The following is a 21753-nucleotide window of genomic DNA, read 5'->3' on the forward strand; positions in this document are numbered from 1 at the left end:
GTTCAGTCCCAAATTCTGTTTGATATTGCTTCTGCAAAGTCCCTTGGTAAAGGCGCTATGTAAATGGAAGAATTTGTCTCTGCAGTTTATTATTTTTCATTACCGACTCCCATATGAGCTGGATTCAACAGAACATGTTATCATGTAGGCAAAAGCGAGGGCTGCAGATGCTGGAGATTAGAGTCAAGAGTGTGGTGCTGGAAAAGCACAACAGGTCAGGCAGCATCCGAGAAGCAGGAGAATCGACGTTTCCAGCAAATTCTCCTGCTCCACAGATGCTGCCTGACCTGCTGTGCTTTTCCAGCACCACATTCTCGACAGCACATGTTATCAACCAGGTGGTAAGAGACAAAGACTATGGTCATTGATACAGCACCAACCTGGACAGAACCTGTACTCTTCCTAGTGTCACAGACTCAGAAAAGAGTGAAACTGGCAGTTGCACTGAGAAATTAGTCGCTTGACTTACTTGCTGTGAAACCATCTTTGTTCACATTTACCATGAGGGATTAAAATGTCTTGGGTCTCCATGCTAACATGACTGTATACCTATACTCACACTTCAAGGTTTGTGAGAAGATTTGTAGCTCGGGTGCTCGTTGTTGTGGTTCTGTTCGCCGAGCTGGGAATTTGTGTTGAGGATGTTTCGTCCCCTGTCTAGGTGACATCCTCAGTGTTTGGGAGCCTCCTGTGAAGCGCTTCTGTGATCTTTCCTCCAGCATTTGTAGTGGTTTGAATCTGCCATTTCTGGTTGTCAGTTCCAGCTGTCCGCTGCAGTGGTCGGTATATTGGGTCCAGGTCGATGTGCTTATTGATTGAATCTGTGGATGAGTGCCATGCCATGTTCTCAGAGAACAGCCAGGGAATTCCTAGAGGCATGGCACTCATCCACAGATTCTATCAACAAACACATCGACCTGGATCCAATATACCGGCCACTACAGCGGACAGCTGGAACTGACAACCGGAAGCAGCAGAGACAAACCACTATAAATGCTGGAGGAAAGATCACAGAAGCGCTTCACAGGAGGCTCCCAAACACTGAGGATGTCACCTAGACAGGGGACGAAGCATCTGCAACACAAATTCCCAGCTCGGCGAACAGAACCACAATATACTCACACTTACAGATGCATTAGCAGCATTGAAAAAGCATGATTCTTTTTTTAAGAATAAACAACTGCAATGCATCACACAATTCTGAGTCACGGTCACAGGGCTCCCACTCAAATAGTGACAGGTGCTGCCATCTGCTGGAAGTATGTTGTTTTAAAAAAAGACAATGCTGATTGTTAAGTAAATTTGAGGAATTCAATGCTCACACTGGCATGGTATGTACATCAGAGATCAGCCTCTAATTTTTTTCTATTATTCTTTCGTTGGATGTGGGTGTCACTGGCTGGGCAAACATTTATTACACACTACCCGTGAGATAGTGGCGCTGAGCTGCCTTCTTAAAATACTGCAGTCCGTGAGGTGTAGATACACACAATACTGCTTGAATTGATTGAATTTATTGTGACATGTACCGAGGCAAAGTGAAAAGCTTTGTCTTGTGAGCAAAACAGGCAGCTCACAGAGTTAAGGAGCATAGATAGTAAATAATAGGTAAACAGCGGCAAAAACAAAAACACAGGTGCAGGTGAATGTTTAGAGTTTGTGAGTCCATTCAGAATTCAAACAACAGTAGGGTAGAAACTGTTTTGAAACCGGCTGGTGCGTGTGTTCAGGCTTTTGTACCTCCTGCCCTATGGTAGAGGTTGTAGAAAAACATTGTCAGGATGGGATGGAGAATGATGGCGGCCTTTCCTTGACAGCGGGCCTGGTAGATGGACTCTATAGATGGGAGGTTGATCTTTGTGATTGGCTTGGCGGCGTTCACCACTCTCTATAATCGTCTCCGATCTTGAATGGAACATTTGCCATACCAGGTAGTGATACATCCAGACAGAATGCTCTCAATGGAGCACCTATAAAAGTTGGCAAGGGTATTCGCCGTCATGCCAAATGTCCTCAGCTGCCTGATGAAGAAGAGATGTTGTTGGGCCTTTGTAACCAGTGCATCCACATGAAGAGCCCAAGAAAGTTTGTTGTGGATGACCACTCCCAGGAGCTTAACACTCTCCACTTGTTCCACCTCTGTGCTGTTAATATGTAGGAGGGCATGAGTAACATCCAGCTGAAAGTCAATAATGAGTTTATTGGTTTTGCTGGCATTGAGAGCTAGGTTGTTCTCAGTGCACTATTTTTCCAGCTCTTCCACCTCCCGTCTGTAGTCTGTTTTGTTGCCAGCTGAGATTTGATTGACTATGGTGGTGTCATCAGTGAACTTGTAAATGGCATTAGTCTGATATTTGGTGACACAGTCATGGGTATACAGTGATTACAGTAGGGGGGCTGAGTACGCACCCTGGGGGGCTCCAGGGTTGAGTGTTAGTGAGGATGAAATATTGACCCCAATCTTCATTGATGGGGTCAGGAAACTGAGGATCCAGTTGGAGAGAGTGGGGGTTAATCCGAGTTCACTAAGTTTAGTAATCAGTCCGGAGGGGATAACAGTGTAAAAGGCTGAACTGTAGTCAATGAGTAAAATTCTTATGTAGCTGTTCTTGGTGTCAAGATGCTCTAGGGAGGAGTGAAGGGCAAGTGATATGACATCTGACGTGGATCTGTTGGTCCAATAGACAAATTGGAGTGGGTCAAGAATAGGGGGGATGCTGGAGTTGATTAATGTCATGACCAGGCTTTCAAAGCACTTCATGCCCACCGAAGTTAGGGCCACTGAGCGGAAGTCATTGAGACATGCTGCATGAGCCTTCTTAGGCACAGGGGTGATGTTGGCCCTCTTGAAACAGGCAGGGACAGTGGCCAAATTCTCATTGTAATTCAATAACATGTACCTACATATATTGGGGTTCCATGAGAACATCATGAAAATTACACCTCATATTATTTTGTTGAATTTTATTTTAGCTTTATTCTTGAGATATTCGTATTGCTGACAGTGAAGCGTTTAGAGTCAAAACCGACAGTGACACTGATTTTTGCCTTGTCTCATGAATTTTTTTTTGTGTGGAATTGCTTATTTCACTGCCAGTGGAGGTTATTCCCTGTGGTGTCATATGTAGATCGGATCAAGCAGATAACTTTCCTGAAACATATTAAGGCAGCAGTTGGATTTTTACAACAATCCAGAAACTCTTATAGTAATCCAGCTTTATTACACAAAATTTTAGTGACCTAAATTGTTCGATGTTCTGAGTTACCGTGATGAGTTTTCTTTCCACATTCATGGGATATGAGCATCACTGGTTTGGCCACCATTTATCATCCATTGTTAATTGCCCAGCAGGAGGCGGTGTTGAGTTGCCTCTCGAACTGCTGCAATCCATACGGTTTAGAACACAAGGCTGTTAGGATGGAGTTCCAGGATTTTGACCCAGTGACAATGAAGGAACGGCATTGTATTTCCAAGTTAAAATGGTTTGTGATTTGGAGGGAAGCTTGCCGGTACTTGTGTTTCTATGTATTTTCTGTTCTAGGTAGTAAAGCTTCTGGGCTTAGAAGGCGCTGTGTGAGGAACCCAGCAAGTTACTGCAGTGCATCGCATACACTGCTGCCACTGTGCATATATGGTGGTGAAGGGACCAAATATTGAAGGTGTGTGATGGGATGTCAAACAAATTAGTTGCTTAGTCCTGGATGGCATCAAGCTTCTTTAGTCTATTTGGAGCTGCACTCGTCCAGGCAAGTGAGGAATACTCTATCCCACTCCTGACTTGTGCTTTATAGATGATGGGGGCTTTTGGGAGTCAGGAGGTGAGTTACCCACCATAGATTTTTTAAAAGTTCATTCATGGGATATGGATGTTACTGACTGGGTCAGCATTAATTGACCAGAGGGCAGGTAAGAATCAACCACATTTCTGTGGCTGTCAAGTCATGTGTCGGCCAAACAGCACATTAATGAAATGGATAAGATTTCCCCCCCACCAACTGACAACAGTTTCATAGTCACCAATAGACAACTAATGCTAGATATTTATTTAATTGAAATTTCACAATCTGCCATAGCAGGATTAAAACTCAAATCCCCAGAATGGTATGAGGGTTTCTGGATTAATAGTCTAGCAATATTACCATTAAGCCATCACCTCCTCACATTCATAGTTTCTGAATGATTTGGAGATGCCGGTGTTGGACTGCGGTGTGCAAAGTTAAAAATCACACAACACCAGGTTATAGTCCGACAGGTTTAATTGGAAGCACACTAGCTTTCGGAGTGTCGCTTTCGGAGTGTGATATCACCTGATGAAGGAGTGGCGCTCCGAAAGCTAGTGTGCTTCCAATTAAACCTGTTGGACTATAACCTGGTGTTGTGTGATTTTTAACATAATTTCTGAATGCTCTTGTAATGTGTATGGCTATTCCTGGTCTATGGTAACACTCAGGATATTGATAGTGGGGAATTAATTGGTGTTAATGCCATTGTATGTCAAATTGAGACCTCAAGATTTTGAATGAAGCAGCATTACCTTCAGCTGACTGGACTCACATCCAGGAAATTACTTCCCAGGTAGTGGAGGAGGAATGATACTTTGGAACAAGCTTTATGAGTCCATTATAACTATTTTTCAGAACTGTATGCAGTGCATAGAAGTATTGTGTGTGGTTTTGGGCAAAACTCTACAGGAAGGATGTGAACGCACTGGAGAGAAGGCAGGAGTGACAGACAAGAATGAATTTACACAATGAGATCTTACAAGTCTCTGAAGTTCTGAATCACCTCAATGTCGTTCAGTCATGGAATCACATCTGATATTGGTCACAGTATTGTGAGTTTTGTACATATAGATTGTTTCATTGCAGTCAGTACCTAATGAGATACCAACAGCTGAAGGGATATGCTGTTTGACATGTTCTACCAGACTTCATAAAATGGGCAATGTGGTACATGAATATCAGTGTCAGTGTGATGCAAAGCACATTGGTTGTCATTCCAAAGACTGCATTTACCATTTATTTATTCAGTTGCCTCAATTCTAATTTACTGGAAAGTTAGATCTCTTGGGATTACTGTTCTAAGTTAACCACAATACTCTCCAGGTCATTGTTTAAAATTAAGGAGTTGTCCATTTAAGTCGTTCTCTGACCTTTTTTCTTACAGAGGGTCTTGAAATTCTTTTCTCGAAAAGGCAGTGAAAGCAAAGTCTGAATATTTTTTAAGGCACGGATAATAAATTCTCTTAAATGGTTATGAGGGGAGGGTGGCAGATAGGAAGGTGGAGAAGTAGTTTATTACAAAAATATACTTTCATCATAGAAAATAGTCTTTATTGACAAACAGGTACAAAAGCATTTCTGTACAATTTTTGAGTATCAAGGAGAATATTGGAATTTGACATTCCCTACCATTGCAAAAACTAAAGTCATTTCAGACTCATGCAGAACAGTATTGACATACATTGAGGCAACAAGAGGGTCTGAAAACTGAACAGACTCTCATCATATAGAGATCATGTTAAAATCAGATCAGCTCTGATCTCATTGAATGTCAGAGTAGATTTGAAGGGCCAAAGTCTAGATTAGAGTGGTGCTGGAAAAGCACAGCAGGTCAGGCAGCAACAAGGCCAATACCTGCCCCTAACTTATATCTTTGTATATTCCCTCTCCACAGATGCTGTCTGAGATCCTAGAATCCCTATGGCATGGTAGTAGGCCATTCAGCCCATCCAGTCCACAGCAACTCACCAAAGAGCAGCCCACCCAGACCCACCCCTTAATTCCCATGGCTAATCCACCTAATCTACAGATCTTTAGACTGTGGGAGGAAACTGGAGCACCCAGAGGAAATCCTCACAGACACAGGGAGAATATGCAAATGCCACACAGTCACCCGATGGTAGAATTGAAGCCAGGTCCCTGACACTGTGAGACAACAGTGCTAGCCTCTGAGCCACCATACGATGAGTTGTTGACTATTTCCTACATTTCCTGCCTTCGTTACAGATTATGGATTTCCAGCATCTGCAGTATTTTGTTTATGTAGTAAGTCTTTTTTCTAAAAAGAGGCACTTTCAGTAATTCAAAAGTTCAGAGGGGTGGATTGACACCATTATTAAAATACATATATTTTATGAAGAATCAATTGCAACTGCAATAATCAATCTTTACCAATCTTAACTATTTGCTAAGGAATATTTATAAAGGCTGATAATATTACAATCTCCAATTTACAAATGTATTTGTGCAGAAAGTCAGTGTAGGGAGAATATATTCCCAATAGGAACCAATGCAATCCCCTCTTGTGCCTAAAGCAACAGTTCTACCCTGCCATAAGATTTAGATGTTTTCAGATGCAATAAACTGTCCATATTTAGTATGACACACATTTACAAGCTGTCTTTGAAGATCTCAAGATGTTTTACAGCCAATGAGGCACATTTGAACTACAGTTACAGTTGTCATGTGGAAAAAACAACAGCCTGTTTGTACACAGCAAGCTCACACAATCAGCTAACGAGATTATGATGGGGTACGCATTCCTTTTTTTAAAGTGATGTTTGTTAAGGGATAAATATTGTTCAGGATACCAGGAGAACTGCCTTGTTCTCCTTTAAAATTGTTCCACAGGCTAATTTACACCACCTTGAGAAGGGAGATGGACCTCATATTGATGGCTCATCAGAAACGTATCACTTGCAACATTTCTCCACTTGCTGAACTGAAATATCACCTGAAATTATGAGTTTGAGTTTCTGGATTGGAATTTGAACTCACAATCACTAATTCAGAGTTAAGTGTGTTACTCCTTATCATATTCTTGTCTCCTTGTGCCACTAAGGAGTGTTAACAGGGTCTGCTAATGCAGTTAAAATATTCATTTTCTTTAAGAAACATCTTACTGTAGGTTAATCTTGCCACAATACTGCAAGTAACAGTAAGTCACTTCACCCAATGAAGGAGCAGTGCTCTGAAAGCTTGTGATTTCAAATAAACCTGTTGGGACTATAACCTGGCGTTGTATGACTTCTGAACTTTTCCACTCAAGTCCAACACTGGCACCTCCTCATCACGGCCCATATATTGCACCATTAATCCGGCTGACACATTATATATCCCTTGCACACCCACTTTGGTACTTGAAGCTATTGTATCGTCTCCTAGTCCATCTCCCCTTTAAATGCTCAACCTCATAGCCTTCCTAATCTATGTCATTGGCCATCTCAAACATTAGATTCCCCTTCCATCGTGGCGGAAAGGTACATTGATTCTCAGAATCTGAATCAAGGTGAAGTGATCCATTTGGATATTATTCCTTAAGACATTTACAGGTGGAATCACTTTAAAACACAACAGGCCAGCCTCAATGTCAAGAAAGAAGTGAAAGGATCCCTTACCTAATCCATCCAAGGGGACAGCATCATCACATGGACTGCAAGAACTCAAAACGAAGGTCTACCATCACTTCCCTGGGCTTATTATGGACATGCTTTTGCCAGAATCCCAAACATTTTTTGTTTCAAAAAGAAAAGATGCTATCCTTGTAACTCTTTTAGCTAAGATTGAGCAAATCCAGAAAATATTATTTTGATCTTTCCAGTTCATCTGAAATGCAGAGCATACGGTTCAAAGCTAAAGTACAGATAGGATGGATTGTCTTAACAATACTGGTAACATCAGCACTGACTGATAGTATCAGGCTCAATGTGGCTAATCACTAATGACTGTATTAGTGTGAGAACAGCATATTAATCTTTATATCATTGCCTGACAGGATACACCCTGTGGAAGATAATGAGACTCCATGCCTATATTGACTTCTCAAGATTACTCAAGTTTGTTAACCAATTCAATTGTTAATGATTACCCAAGTTAAGCTCAGAATTCTGAAACTGTTCGGTGTAAGGTAATACAGAAATGTACAGAATAGTTAGAGACCAGTGATCCTCCTCGTCACTTATGAGGTTCAAATGAAAACAAGTGATGATTGTATTTACAGTAGTGAGGTACAAATATTATTTTCATTAGTAAATCATAACATTTGTACAAGTATTTTGACTGAGGCATTAGCATTAACACACATTATTGATTTTACAGGACTATGTATTAGAAAGGATATAATACAGATTTGGCTGTTCATTTAAATATAAAAGGGTGCAGCACAGAGAGGAAGGTCCAGATGTTCTCATATTCAAAATGGAGGTCTTCCAATTTCCCCATTAATACAAAACTCTCTCCTGATACCTGTATATACTTTTGCATTTTACTTGCCCTTTGTTACCATTTATTCTTTATTCATTCACAGGATATGGGTGTTGCTGGCTCGGCCAGCATCTAATGCCCATCCCTAATTGCCCCAGAGGTCAGTTCAGAATCAATCACGTTAGCCAGACTAGGTAGGGTCAACAGTTTCCTTCCTTAAAGATCAATAATGAACCAGATGGGGGTTTTCCCAGCACCTCCACATCATGGCCCAACACCATTGGCAGTGGTGGCAGACTCCAGCACTGCACCTACCGGAGTCTGGTGTTATCAACAGACCATGCCCAAAGGATGAGGATCACAAGTTCAGGGAACACTTAAGATGAGGGGTGAGGAGTCAAGGATCAGAAGTTTGGGGGGGGGGGGGGGGGGTTGGTGAAAGTGAATTTCTCAGTCAGACACTGAGTGCCTCACAGTAAAGAACACTCACCCCAACTCCTCCCCCCCCCCCCACCAAGATCATGGCCAACAGAGTTGCGAGATGACCTTCTGGGGGCGCAGGAAAACTGTGCATCTCTCATTTAATCATCGTGTCACCACTGAATTGAGGTGGGCTCAGGAATAATGGTTCAAGATTAGAGTGGTGCTGGAAAAGCACAGCAGATCAGGCAGCATCTGAGGAGCAGGAAAATCAACATTTTGGGCAAAAGCCCTTCATCAGGAACCCGCATCTGCAGTCCTCACTTTTGCCTCAGGGATAATGGTTGTCAATTGTTTCATGAATTGTTCCCACCAACTGAAACAACCTCTTCCACTCTGATTTAATCAGAGCATTGTAAGTGCTGAGAGACTGGCATTGGGCCTCTCCTACAGCTAGATGTTCCTGGGCACCACAGTTCCTTTATGAACAGTCTGCATTAAATCCCGACTTCCATTTCCAAAGGCGTAGATCCACTGAGTACTGTGTATAGTCAGTTAACGACAAATCTTGTGTTAAAATCATCTGTTGATTTTTCGGCAGCAAACTCATTCATTTTTCATATGCCTCATATATTACTCACATTTTGAGTTGCATCTGAAAAATACAAATATTTCGTATTTGCCATCCACACACTGGTTGAAATCAACCCTGACCCAGAGCAAATATACTTAAGAAGATTGAAAAAATACCAGACTGTTAGCAATATTATAGCTACAGTCCTTGTCCTTCTGGATGGAAGTTGTTGTGGGTTTGGAAGAAGCCTTGATGAATTTCTGCAGTGCATCTTGTAGATGGTACACACTGCTGCTGCTGAACACATTGGTGGTGGAGGGAGTGAATGGTTGTTTGTGGTGCCAAAAAAGTGGGCTGCTTTATCCTGGACGGTGCAAAGTTCCTTGAGTGTTGTTGGAGCTGCAACACTCACCCAGCAAGTGGGAAATGCTCTTGTTTACTTTACATAGTGGGTGATAATCAATGTAGGAATTAACTCTGATTACCTTCAGCTGTTGAAACAAAAGTGGTATTGATCGAATCTTTGGAAGCTCATCAGCAAATTTTTAAACAATAACAGCTTGCAAAATGGCTACATCTCCAAATATTTTACACTCTCCACATTAAATAACTTTATCCAGAGGTCGACCAGTTGAAATCCTTTCTTGTAAAATACAAAGTGCATTGATTAAATACCAAAGTTTATTTATAACAATGTGCTTTATTGACACAAAATCATGTCCTTCACCTGTTTGACATTCAACATTATCTAAGAGTGCAAACGAGAAATGTTATGTTGTAATCCTGAACTTTGCAAATATTGACACACTCTAAAAGTTTCCCACCTTCCAAACAAAAGCTATTCTATTGTTGGAGAGAATGTACTATATCAGCAACGGGAATTAGGAGTTGTAGGAAGACAATAACATCTAATTGCTGCACTGAAATCTGGAGGTTCCAACAAGCCCCAGTTCCTCTCCTTACTCAGAGTACTCAGTTTAAAAAGCAATGATCTAAACAGTATTTTCTTTAAGACTTTGCTTTAGAAGGTTCTGACTCTTAACATAAGTCCTGATTAAGCTTACAATCTTGAGTTGTATGTGTTTAATCTGATTTAATAATAATTTACTTTCTGCCTATTCACTGGAGAAAAAGGTGTTAGAGAAACTAATAGAGCTAAAGACCAATAGGTCTCCTAGACCCTGGTAGATTGCATCCTTGATTTAAAGAAAGTAGATACATACCTAGTGGATACATTGGCAGTAGCCCTCCAAGAATGCTTAGATTCTGGGAAAGTGCTGGAGGATTGAAATGGAAGCTAATGGAACAGATCAATCCAAAAAGTCAAGGAGACTGAAAACTAATAACTGTAGATTCATTAGCTTAATGTCTGTTATTGGAATGCTAAGAGGTCGTCCCATCAAATAGCTGTAACAGATTCAAGAACAGCTTCTTCCCTGCTGTTATCAGACTTCTGAATGGACCTCTCAAACATTAGAATTGATCTTCCTCTGCACCTTTCTTGTAGCTGTAACACTACGTTCTGCATTCTGCTCACAATATCCTGATATGTCAAATATGATTTGTCAGGATAGCACACAAAACAATACTTTTCACTGTATCTCGGTACGTGACAATAATAAATTAAATCAAATCAAATCAAATCAGAGTCATCGCACAGCCAACTTGGAAGCCAAAATTTAATAATTTTTAAGCTTTTTTTGTACATGCTTTAAAACTGACATTGAGAACCCAGGCTTTCCAAATGTTAAAAAAGAGCAAATTGGTGGAACAAATAATCTTTAGATGCTTGTGAAGATTTCTGGAGTTTAATATTTTAGATTTCAGATCTATGCATTATTGGCATTCAATGTGAGTTATTGTGCAAAGTGCTTAATGAGCAGTCTGCAGTTAAGCTTGGTTTTTTGTGCTAATGACAAATTCCTTTCTTTTGGAAAGACAGGACCAGTTGAATTTTAATCAAACAAAGCCCATACCATCTGATTCCTTACTTTTCCTTCTTTACTCCTTTATTTGCCCTTTGGCAGCAGCTGGAGCAGCCTCAATCACAGGGGCCACAAGAAATGATAGATCAGCTTCTTTCAACTAATGGGAAAGAGCAGTCTATCTTCACAGGGATAGTCAGCACCCTCTTGTAGCTGTTGATGTTGGAGTGCAGTACAGAGGGAATGTTGGATAACCAATCTGCAGGCACACACTGGTCACCTTGCAAACCCCAGTGGGGAAACATTTCTGCGGCTTCTTCAGTCATATCCAGTACCTCAGGGTTGTACACACTGTCACAAACCTGCAAGCCATAGGGGAAGGGAGAGATGTTCACCAGCCGATTTCACTGGCTCCCACCTTGTCACTGACCTTGATTTCTATCGTACCTATGGAGATCTTTGTGATGATGCCCAAAGCCTTAGAGAATGTGGTCTTTGAGGGACCTAAACCTATGTTTTGACTAGGCACAGTAACCTCACAGGGACAATTGCACCAGAACGAGCATCAGCTGGTACTCTGCTAGGCAGCAGCTGGTCATGGACTTCACTCAAATTTCATTGGTAAAAAATAAGTGGACATTTCCATGGATATGTGGCAAATGCTTTTTCAGAGCAGGACTATTCTCCAGGAGGTATTGGATGGCCTTGACAATCTTGTATTCTTATCCACCAATATAATTGCTTTATATCGGCACTATATTTGGAAATGCTGCATCTGATTGGATCCAATTTTGTCTGCACCACCAATGTAACATTTTGGAGAGTCATCCAAAAATTTTAATGATTTACAAAAAATAGTTGGACTTGCACATTTCTCTGTCTTCCCTGGGAATCTTCACTTACTTCCAAGGATTGCCATAGACTGGTTTAAATACAAGATTTGTTGGCTGTACTCTGGTTCCCAATTTCAGGTGATTGCGATTGCAATCTAACTGGCAGACAATGAGAAAAGCCTCAAAGGCAGAAAATATGCCGATGCAGTCATGTTTTAGTTTTGATAATGAGTTAACAACACAAGGTTCATGAACTGAAGTCTCAACAAAATGGGAAGGCGATGGTACTGTAGCCGGCCTGTTAATCCAGAGAACCAGGTAATGTTCTCGAGACTTAGGTTCAAATCCCACCACAGCAGATAGAGCCATAGAGATGTACAGCACGGAAACAGACCCTTCGGTCCAACCCGTCCATGCCGACCAGATATCCCAACCCAATCTAGTCCCACCTGCCAGCACCCAGCCCATATCCCTCCAAACCCTTCCTATTCATATACCCATCCAAATGCCTCTTAAATATTGCAATTGTACCAGCCTCCACCACATCCTTTGGCAGCTTACTCCATACACGTACCACCCTCTGCATAAAAAAGTTGCCCCTTAGGTCTCTTTTATATCTTTCCCCTCTCACCCTAAACCTATGCCGCCTAGTTCTGGACTCCCCAACCCCAGGGAAAAAAACTTTGTCTATTTATCCTATCCATGCCCCTCATAATTTTGTAAATTTCTATAAGGTCACCCTCAGCCTCCGACGCTCCAGGGAAAAGAATCCCAGCCTGTTCAGCCTCTCCCTATAGCTCAAATCCTCCAACCCTGGCAAAATCCTTGTAAATCTTTTCTAAACCCTTTCAAGTTTCACAATATCTTTCCGATAGGAAGGAGACCAGAATTGCACACAATATTCCAACAGTGGCCTAACCAATGTCCTGTACAGCCTCAACATGACCTCCCAATTCTTGTACTCAATACTCTGACCAATAAAGGAAAGCATACCAAATGCCTCCTTCACTATCCTATCTACCTGAGACTCCACTTTCAAGGAGCTATGAACCTGCACTCCAAGGTTTCTTTGTTCAGCAACACTCCCTAGGACCTTATCATTAAGTGTATAAGTCCTGCTAAGATTTGCTTTCCCAAATGTAGCACCTCACATTTTTCTGAATTAAACTCCATCTGCCACTTCTCAGCTCATGGGCTCATCTGGTCAAGATCCTGTTGTAATCTGAGGTAACCCTCTTCAATTTTGGTGTCATCTGCAAACTTACTAACTGTACCTCTTATGCTCGCATCCAAATCATTTATGTAAATGACAAAAAGTAGAGGACCCAGCACCGATCCTTGTGGCACTCCACTGGTCACAGACCTCCAGTCTGAAAAACAACCCTCCACCACCACCCTCTGTCTTCTACCTTTGAGCCAGTTCTGTATCCAAATGGCTAATTCTCCATGTATTCCATGAGATCTAACCTTGCTAATCAGTTTAAATTTAATTTTTAATAAACTGGAACTAAGAGTCTAATTATGACCACAAATCCACTGTCGATTGTTGGAAAAACCGATCTTGTTCAGTATTGCCCTTTAGGGAAGGAAAATTCCATCCTTACCTGGTCTGGACTACATGTGACTCCAGACCCACAGCAATGTGGCTGACTCAACTGCCCTCTGGGCAATTAGGTACAGGCAATAAATGCTGGTCTAGTCATAAATAAATAATCTTAAAATCCTACCAGGGTACATTGTGGAAGTGCAAACCTGATCATTTGAGAATTTGCACCAGAAAGACAATAACCACGAGACACCCAAATGGTTCACAAATGTTTTAAAGGAAGGCAGCTTACCACAGAGTACCACGTGCTGTGATCTTCCCTTTATGCCCTCTGAAGTGGTCTTATAAGTCACTGCTGAAGGGCAACAGTCATCTTCTCAGAATATCTAAGAAATGGCAATAAATGTTACAGCTGACCAAGTTCTGAGAACAAATCCAACATCCCATAAATTTAATCAGTTTGTTGATTTGATAGATACGATCAGATATCCAGCAGGGCTTTCAGCTAATTCAGCTCTAATACTTTGAATGTAGACATGAAGCTCGTTCAAAGAAAGTCAAAGTCCATGCAACAGGGAAAGGTATTCCTACTTCTGTGATTGAATAGTTCATTTCCATTTTCATATGAACATTTTGCACTTTTGTACCTAACTTATTATAAGCCTCTGTTCCATCATTCCCTTCACAATGACACAGGGAAATTGCCAAGAAAATGTACTGGACCAAATTAGAGGCCCAAACCTATCAAACAGACTCCTGCTCCCTATAACAAGGCCTAAGAAATATTTCAGGATACAAAATGAAGCAGAGCAAGATAGCAGACAAAGACACATCACACCCTAATGCACTTAGTGCTTCCTATGCTCTGTTTAAGCAGAATGCCAGTGGCGGGATGACACCTGACCCAACAGCCCTGGACACACCTATTCCCTCCATCACCGCTGCAGACATCAGGTAGGTTTTCCTGGGAGTCAAGGAAAGCGAGCTGTCCAGATGGTGTACCTGGCCGAGCACTCAGACCCTCTGCAGACCAACTGGTGAAGGTATTCGTCAACATCTTCAACCTCTTCCTCCTAAAAGCTGAAGTCCCCACCTGCTTCAAGAAGGCCACCATCACCCCCATCCCTAAGAAAGCACGTGCAACGTGCCTTAATGACTACCGCCCAGTGGCTCGGACCTCAATAATCATGAAGTATTTTGAGAGGCTGGTCATGGTCCACATCAGCTCTAGTCTCCCAGCCTGCCTCAATCCCCTACAATTTGCATACCAATGAAACAGGTCCACAGCGGATACCATATCCCTAGCCCTGCACTCATCCCTGGAACATCTGGACAACAAGGATACCTTCATCAGACTCCTGCTCATTGGCTACAGCTTCCGCCTTCAACACCATTATCCAGACTGATCTCAAAACTCTGTGACCTTTGTCTTGGGTCCACCCTCTGCATCTGGATCCTCAGCTTCCTGGCCCACATGCCACAATCTGTAAGGATAGGTAACTGCATCTCCTCCACAAAAACACTCAACCACTGGAGCCCCCCAAGGATGTGTCCTCAGCCTCCTACTGTACTCCCTCTACACACACGACTATGTTGCCAGATTTCGAACAAACGGCATCAACAAGTGCGCTGACAGCACCACCCTAGTGAGACAGATATCTAACAACGATGAGCCAAAATACGGAAGGGAGCTAGAAGGCTTGGTGAGTGATGCAGTGAGAACAACCTCTTTCTTAATGTCGGCAAAACTACAGAACTGACCATTGACTTCAGAAAGAAAGGAGCAGAACACCCCGTACCACCACCCCCAACCCCCCCCCCCCCCCCCCCCCCCCATCTACATCAAAGAAACTGAGGGTGAGAGGGTGGAGAGCATCAAATTCTTAGGAGTGACAATAACCAACAACCTGTCCTGGACTTCCCACATGGATGTGATGGTCAAGAAGGCACAACAATGTTTCATCTTCCTCAGTTGGCTCAGGAAATTTGGCATGTCCATGTGGACCCTTAACAACTTCTACAGATACACCATTGAAAGCATACTGTTCAAGTGCAAAATGGCTCTGCCCAAGGCTGTAAGAAACCATAGAAGGTTTCTGCACAGCCCAGACCATCACGGAAGCCAACCTTCCATCCACGGACTCCATTTACACAGCTCGCTGCCATTGAAAGACTGCGAACATCGTCAAACACCCCTCTCACCCTGGTAATGATCTCCCACAACCTCCTCCCTCAGGCAAGAGATACAGAAGCCTGAATGTGTGCACCAGCAGGTTCAGGAGCAGCTTCTTCCCAGCCGTTATTGGACTGATGAATGGACTATGTAACCTCAAATAATGCTAACCTTGTTAATGTTGATCTCGCCTAGCGCATACCCCATGCAACATAGCCTGTATGCCTGTGTTCAAGTTTTCTTTTACAATCTTTGATCTGTAGATCCCTGTTTATTATGACCTGCTTGTACTACTTGTAAACAAAGCTTTTCACTGTACTTTGGTAGACATGACAATAAATCAAACAATCAATCAAATTGGCCGTGTGTGGATTAACTAAATTATCTCATTCAACCACAACTTGTATTCGAATGGCATATTTAAAGTCCTGAAGCAACTCTCAGGAGTATTATGAAACAAAATATGACACTGAAATATTTAAGGAGATTTAGCGAAGATGACAAAAGAGTTAAGTTGTGGAGAATGTCTTAAAGGAAGGAAACATGATGGAGACATTTAGGAAGGTAATTGCAGAGCTTAGAGCCTAATCAGCTGAAAAATGAAAGGAGTTTTAAATCAAAATGTTCAGGCATTTCATGCCTTATCTCTGAAGTAGATGGGACTTAAAGTCAGACCTACTAGCTCAGAGACAGGGGCACGACCACTGTACCACAAGAGACAGTCAGCTAAAGCTGATCTCAGTAATAGTGACCATTAAACCATCGTTAAAAATACGTCTGTTCATTAATGTCTTCTAGGAAAGAGTATGATGAACACGTGATGCAATCCCCATGGTAACGGGAAAAACTCCACGGAGGCCAGTGTCCCATCATCAGGCAGGATATATTATTTACACATGAAGAGTTCATTACTCTAGGACTGTTTCTTCTGAGTCACAATAACTCTGGGTATTCTTCTTTTTGTCTATCAGCCAGGCTAACAGCCCAAATCAGGGAACTTATATTCCATGATGTCCAGCTGCTGACCTCATTATAATCACGGCAGTTACATGCTGCCACTTAACTGCCCTCTGAAATGGCCAAGCAAGCCGACTCAGCTCAAGGGCAATTAGGGATTGGCAACAAATGCTGGTCTTGCCTGTGACACCCACATCCAAAGAATAAAATAAAAACCCCAATGGCAGTATTACACAGGAGGGTGCACAAGAGGCAAGTCTTCCAGGAATTCAAGTATCCTGAGAGGTTGTGGGCATGGTAGAGCTGAGTGGTCTAGGCTCACAGAAGGATTTGCAAAACAAGCGTGAAATAGTTTAAGTAAGGTCAGATCAAAATTGAGAGGAGCAGTAATGAAGTAACAGTTTTATCAGGTTATTGGTGGCATTTTATGACTAAAAATAATAAAATGATTTGCCTTGAATTCTTTGCCGGTGTTGTAAGTACGACTGTGAACTAGTGCTCAGTTTCATGAAGACAAAGTTATGCCCATGTATCATATTTAAATCAAAAAGCTTTTTTTTAGAGATCTTAAACCAAATTGAACAAACCTGGCAGAAATTCCCATGATTGAGGTAACCCTTTCACTGTTATTTTTATCTTTAAATCACTCTTAGCTGGTAAGTTTTTAAATCCTCACAGCAGGAGACAACTATTTGTTCCGACTGGCTTTACGTTCATCAAACCGTGCTTTGGATTTCCTCCTGAACAAAGTTCCTTCTTACGGGCTTGGATTATCAATCAGAATCAAAACAGTCCAGAAGGAGATTGGTTAAATGCAATGAAAAATTGCTACATCGTTCTCAGTGGGCTCAAGTATTTGGATGTCAGCCCAGGATTCAGACAGCCATGTTCTCAGGAGTCAGATGCTACAGTTGCAGTCAAATAAAAAGATGTCCAGTCAAACTACTCAGGACACAGTATAGAAATAAATATGAGCTTAAGCTTTAAGGTTTGAAGTGTAAACATTCATGGGCTGCACTAGGGTCCTGTTTAGTTTTTAGGAACCAAATATTCAAGATTGAGGTTCTCATCTTTTTATGCAGAAGCCTCCTTTAAGAATGTTACAGCATGGAATCAACCCTATTGGCTTGTTTGTGGCTTTGAAATTGTCACTGATCTTGTCCGCATCAGATGTGTATGCAAACATGTTTCCAGTCGAGGTCTCTGGATATCGATTGTAGGTGCAAAGAACTAACTGACGGCTTTCTTTACCCAGGAGTGCTGAGACAATTTGTATTGTCTTTCACTTGCTCAGAGATCAGATAATGTTGGCGAATTTTGACAAGATTTGTAGCTCAGGTTGAGGTTTTGGATGTAGGTTTGCTCACTGAGCTGGAAGGTTCATTTCCAGACATTCCGTTACCCTATTAGGTAACATCTTCAGTGGGTCTCAGGCAAAGCAATGTTGAAAATTCCTGCTTTCTATTTATATGGTTGGGTTTCTTTGGGTTGGTGATGACATTTCCTGTGGTGATGTTATTTCCTATGGTGAAGTCACCTCCTGTTCCTTTTCTCAGGGGGTGGTAGATGGGGTCTAACTCGATGTGTTTGTTGATAGAGTTGACATTGCCTTTAAATGCCTGTCCTCGCTAATTATCCACCCAATCCATCCCTTAGGTCATGTTCAGGGATTGTTCAGCTTTAAGCACCTGGTTCTCATCAGTACTGTGTGTTGATTAAAATATGAATTTTTAACACTTGATCAGCAACTGTCCATAAAGCAATTTAGATATGATCACCTCGTGTAAATCTGGAACAAAGCTAAGAATCAGAGTGGAAGGAAGCGGTGAAGAAGGAATTATGCCAGAACTATATCTTACTTCAGCCTCCTCTTTCAACTTTCATTTGAAACTGTTGCTGTTTGTCAAGTTGTCATGATGCTTTAGTGCAGGTGAATCTTTCAGATATCAACACTGTCATTCTGGAGTTTGCCGAACATTCAGATTAGAGATGGGGTGATTTATGGGATTCCTCCTGACCTGATTATCTTTTACTTTTGTTGATTTTTCTGGAATCTTTTTAACTAAAAAAAATGAATCCATGTAATTGCCATATTTCATCTTGCAAATAAATTCAGTGTCAGCCTGTAAAAAAGGCTTGAGTAAATTGTTCTGTTAAGTCTCAAATGCACTTGGATTGTGTGGCTCTGCCATAAGATTTAAGTCCTACTGCTGACTGTGCCTAGTGTTGAACTTATTGACAAAGGGCCTCTGAGCACATGTGCCCTAATCTCTTGAAGGTGCTCATTTCAATGATGAAAATACAAGGAAGAAAATGTCCAGTGTTCTTGATGTTAAAATTGAAAAATAAGTTTGTAACGACCATTGGACATGTTCAACACTCAAGTATCATTCAACCCAGGCATGACGATTGATTTCTCATTGCCCACCTTAATGTATTCAGAAATCAAAGATTTTTCTTTGTTCAAAGATTTCCCACAATACAGTGAAATCTATATCAGGATACTTCAACCATTCAAGTATATCTTTTACACCATTATTAGACATTAGTAATACATTCCTTTATCAAAGAAAATTGGGCGTATACTTCACAAGAAAAGATTTGCCTGGACATGGGGAATTATTTATGCTTTCAAAGCATATGCACATGCATAACAGACTGAGTGGCCTCTTTCTCCTGCAGGGTTACAGGGATAGGGTAAGGGGGTTAGGTCTGAGTGGGATGCTCTGCAGAGGGTCAGTGTGGACTCGATAGGCCAAATGGCCTGCTTCCTTACTGTACAGATTCTATGATTGTGTGTAATTCTATGAATAACCATGACTAAGTGAAAATGTTATGCTTAAATGTCACACATGAAAATGTAGCACAGTCACATTAACCATCCAAATGCGATCTTTGGTTGACAAATCTTCTTTCCTTGGGTGAAAACCAGAGAAGAACAAATACAGAGACTAGTTGAACAGCCTCCATACTGGCAAAAAGTGGCCTTACAAAGATTAAAATCATCAAATTTCTTGATTGAGCATCCGTTTTGAACTAGAGACCATGAACTATTTACAGCACAAAAGGATGCTGTTCATTTATCTTTTCACACCTGTGATAGCTGTTGAACAAACAGCTCTTTTTCCCACTTCCCTTTGGAACTATTAATGGATTTTGACCCAAGTGCTTCCTTCCATTTGTTTAACAATTGTCAACGAAAAAAGAAAATTCTGCCAAGTCACAACCTGAAAAGTTGAAATTTGCTCAGGAAAGATTTTATTAAAATATGTGGTTACAACTAAGGTTGGAACAGAGTGACTGGTGTGAGCTGAGGTTGACAATCATACATGAATCAGGATGTGTCTGTTCACATAAATAACAACGGGTAGAATGAGTTTTTGGGTGTGAGTCACACAGTAGTTAATGTAGGTTGCCACCATATAACAACTAGGCAAAAGTGAGGACTGCAGACGCTGGAAATCACTCTAATCACCACTCTAATCTAGACCATATAACAACAATTACAAGCTACAATCATTGAAAAAAATACTCGTTGGTGATTAATATGTTATTTGGGTTTCAAGATATAAATATTTCTGGCATAAGGTCATAGTTGCAGTCCATTGTTTGGTTTAAATGAAATTGCAACATGTGTTGTTTAAGTCCCATTGATTGAACTGTTATAATTTGTTAGATACTGTAAAGGTGGACACTTGTGCCAACTTCAGCTTGGCTAAATCAATCTTCCTGGAGGACTAAACTGAATACTTCTGTTCTGATTTTCCTACTAATATTAGCTCATTGGGCGATGACATTATAGCAGAGGGTGATGGATTATAAAAAGAATGGAATTCTGTTAAGAACTTTTTGAGATCCCCTAATGAAGTACTTGGTTTCAATTATCTCTTTGCTATTTCTGGATTTGTCTTAATGTGTAAGGTTATAAAATTACATTCCTCTCACCAGGCCAGAAGTTAATGACTCCAAACCTTGCACAAGCAACGGAACTCATAAACCCTGAGGCTGGCTCACATTTCTCAACGTTACAAATAAAAATAAAACGTTGCGGATGCTGCGAATCTCAAATGAAAATAGAAAGTGCTGGAGAAGCTCATCACATCTGGCAACATCTGTGCACAGAGAAATGGGATTTGTTCGGAAGAGCCTTTGGGCTTGAAATGTTGACTCTGGTTCTCTCTCCACAGATGCTGCCAGACCTGCTGAGTTTTGCCAGTGCTGTTTTTATTCCCATGTTACAAAACTGAATACAAAAGGAACAGAGGAAAGTAAATAACCAAGGTCATTTCCCCTGGGTAGGGGAGTCTAAAACTAGAGGGCATAAGCTAAAGGTGAGAGGAGAAAGATTTGAAAGAGATCTCAGGGGCAGGTTTTTCATGTAGAGGGTGGTGTCTGTATGGAATGACTTGCCAAAGGAGGTGGATGGAGACTGCTTCAATTACAAAATTTAAAAGGCACCTGAATGGGTACATGAATAGGCAGGGTTTAGAGGGATATGGGTCAAGTGCTGGGAAATGAGTAGATCAGCTTAGGATATATGGTCGGCATGGATGAGTTGGACCAAATGGTCTGTTTCTGTGTTGTGCATCTCTATAACTGAATTTATATAGCCCTTCTCACATCCTCATGACATTCTAAAGCGCTTTATGGACAAGAATTTTTGAATCAAAGTTAGAGGTGATATCAGTGACCTCCTACCTGTGCAATTAAGTCTGTCAGAGCTCCTTACCCAGGAACATCCAATCAAAGGCTAAGACAGATGGGTTTTTAATTAGCAAGAAAATCAAATGTTTTAGGGAATAGGCAGGTGAGTGGACTTCAAGGTTATCAAATCTGACATGATCTCATTGAATGGTAAAGACTCAATAAGCTGACAGGCAGCATGGTGGCTCAGTGACTAGCACTGCTGCCTCACAGCACTGTGGACCTGGATTTGATTCCAGCTTGGGCAATTGTCTGTGTGGAGTTTGCACATTCTCCCCATGTCTGTGTCGGTTCCCTCTGGTTTCCTCCCACAATCCAAAGATGTGTAGGTCAGGTGGATTGGCCATGCTAAATTGCCCACAGTGTTGGGTGCATTAGTCAGAGGGAAATGGGTCAGCCTGGACTTGTTGGACCAA

At 41.5% G+C, this 21753-nt stretch overlaps 1 pseudogene; it reads right to left on the bottom strand.

Annotated features, from left to right (window-relative positions):
• Window positions 1-11200: 11200 nt before the first annotated feature.
• Window positions 11201-14897, bottom strand: LOC140479367 (large ribosomal subunit protein uL10 pseudogene; annotated as a pseudogene).
• Window positions 14898-21753: the final 6856 nt, after the last annotated feature.

This window comes from Chiloscyllium punctatum, chromosome 7 (genome assembly GCF_047496795.1).
Source record: "Chiloscyllium punctatum isolate Juve2018m chromosome 7, sChiPun1.3, whole genome shotgun sequence".
Classification (NCBI taxonomy): domain Eukaryota; kingdom Metazoa; phylum Chordata; class Chondrichthyes; order Orectolobiformes; family Hemiscylliidae; genus Chiloscyllium; species Chiloscyllium punctatum.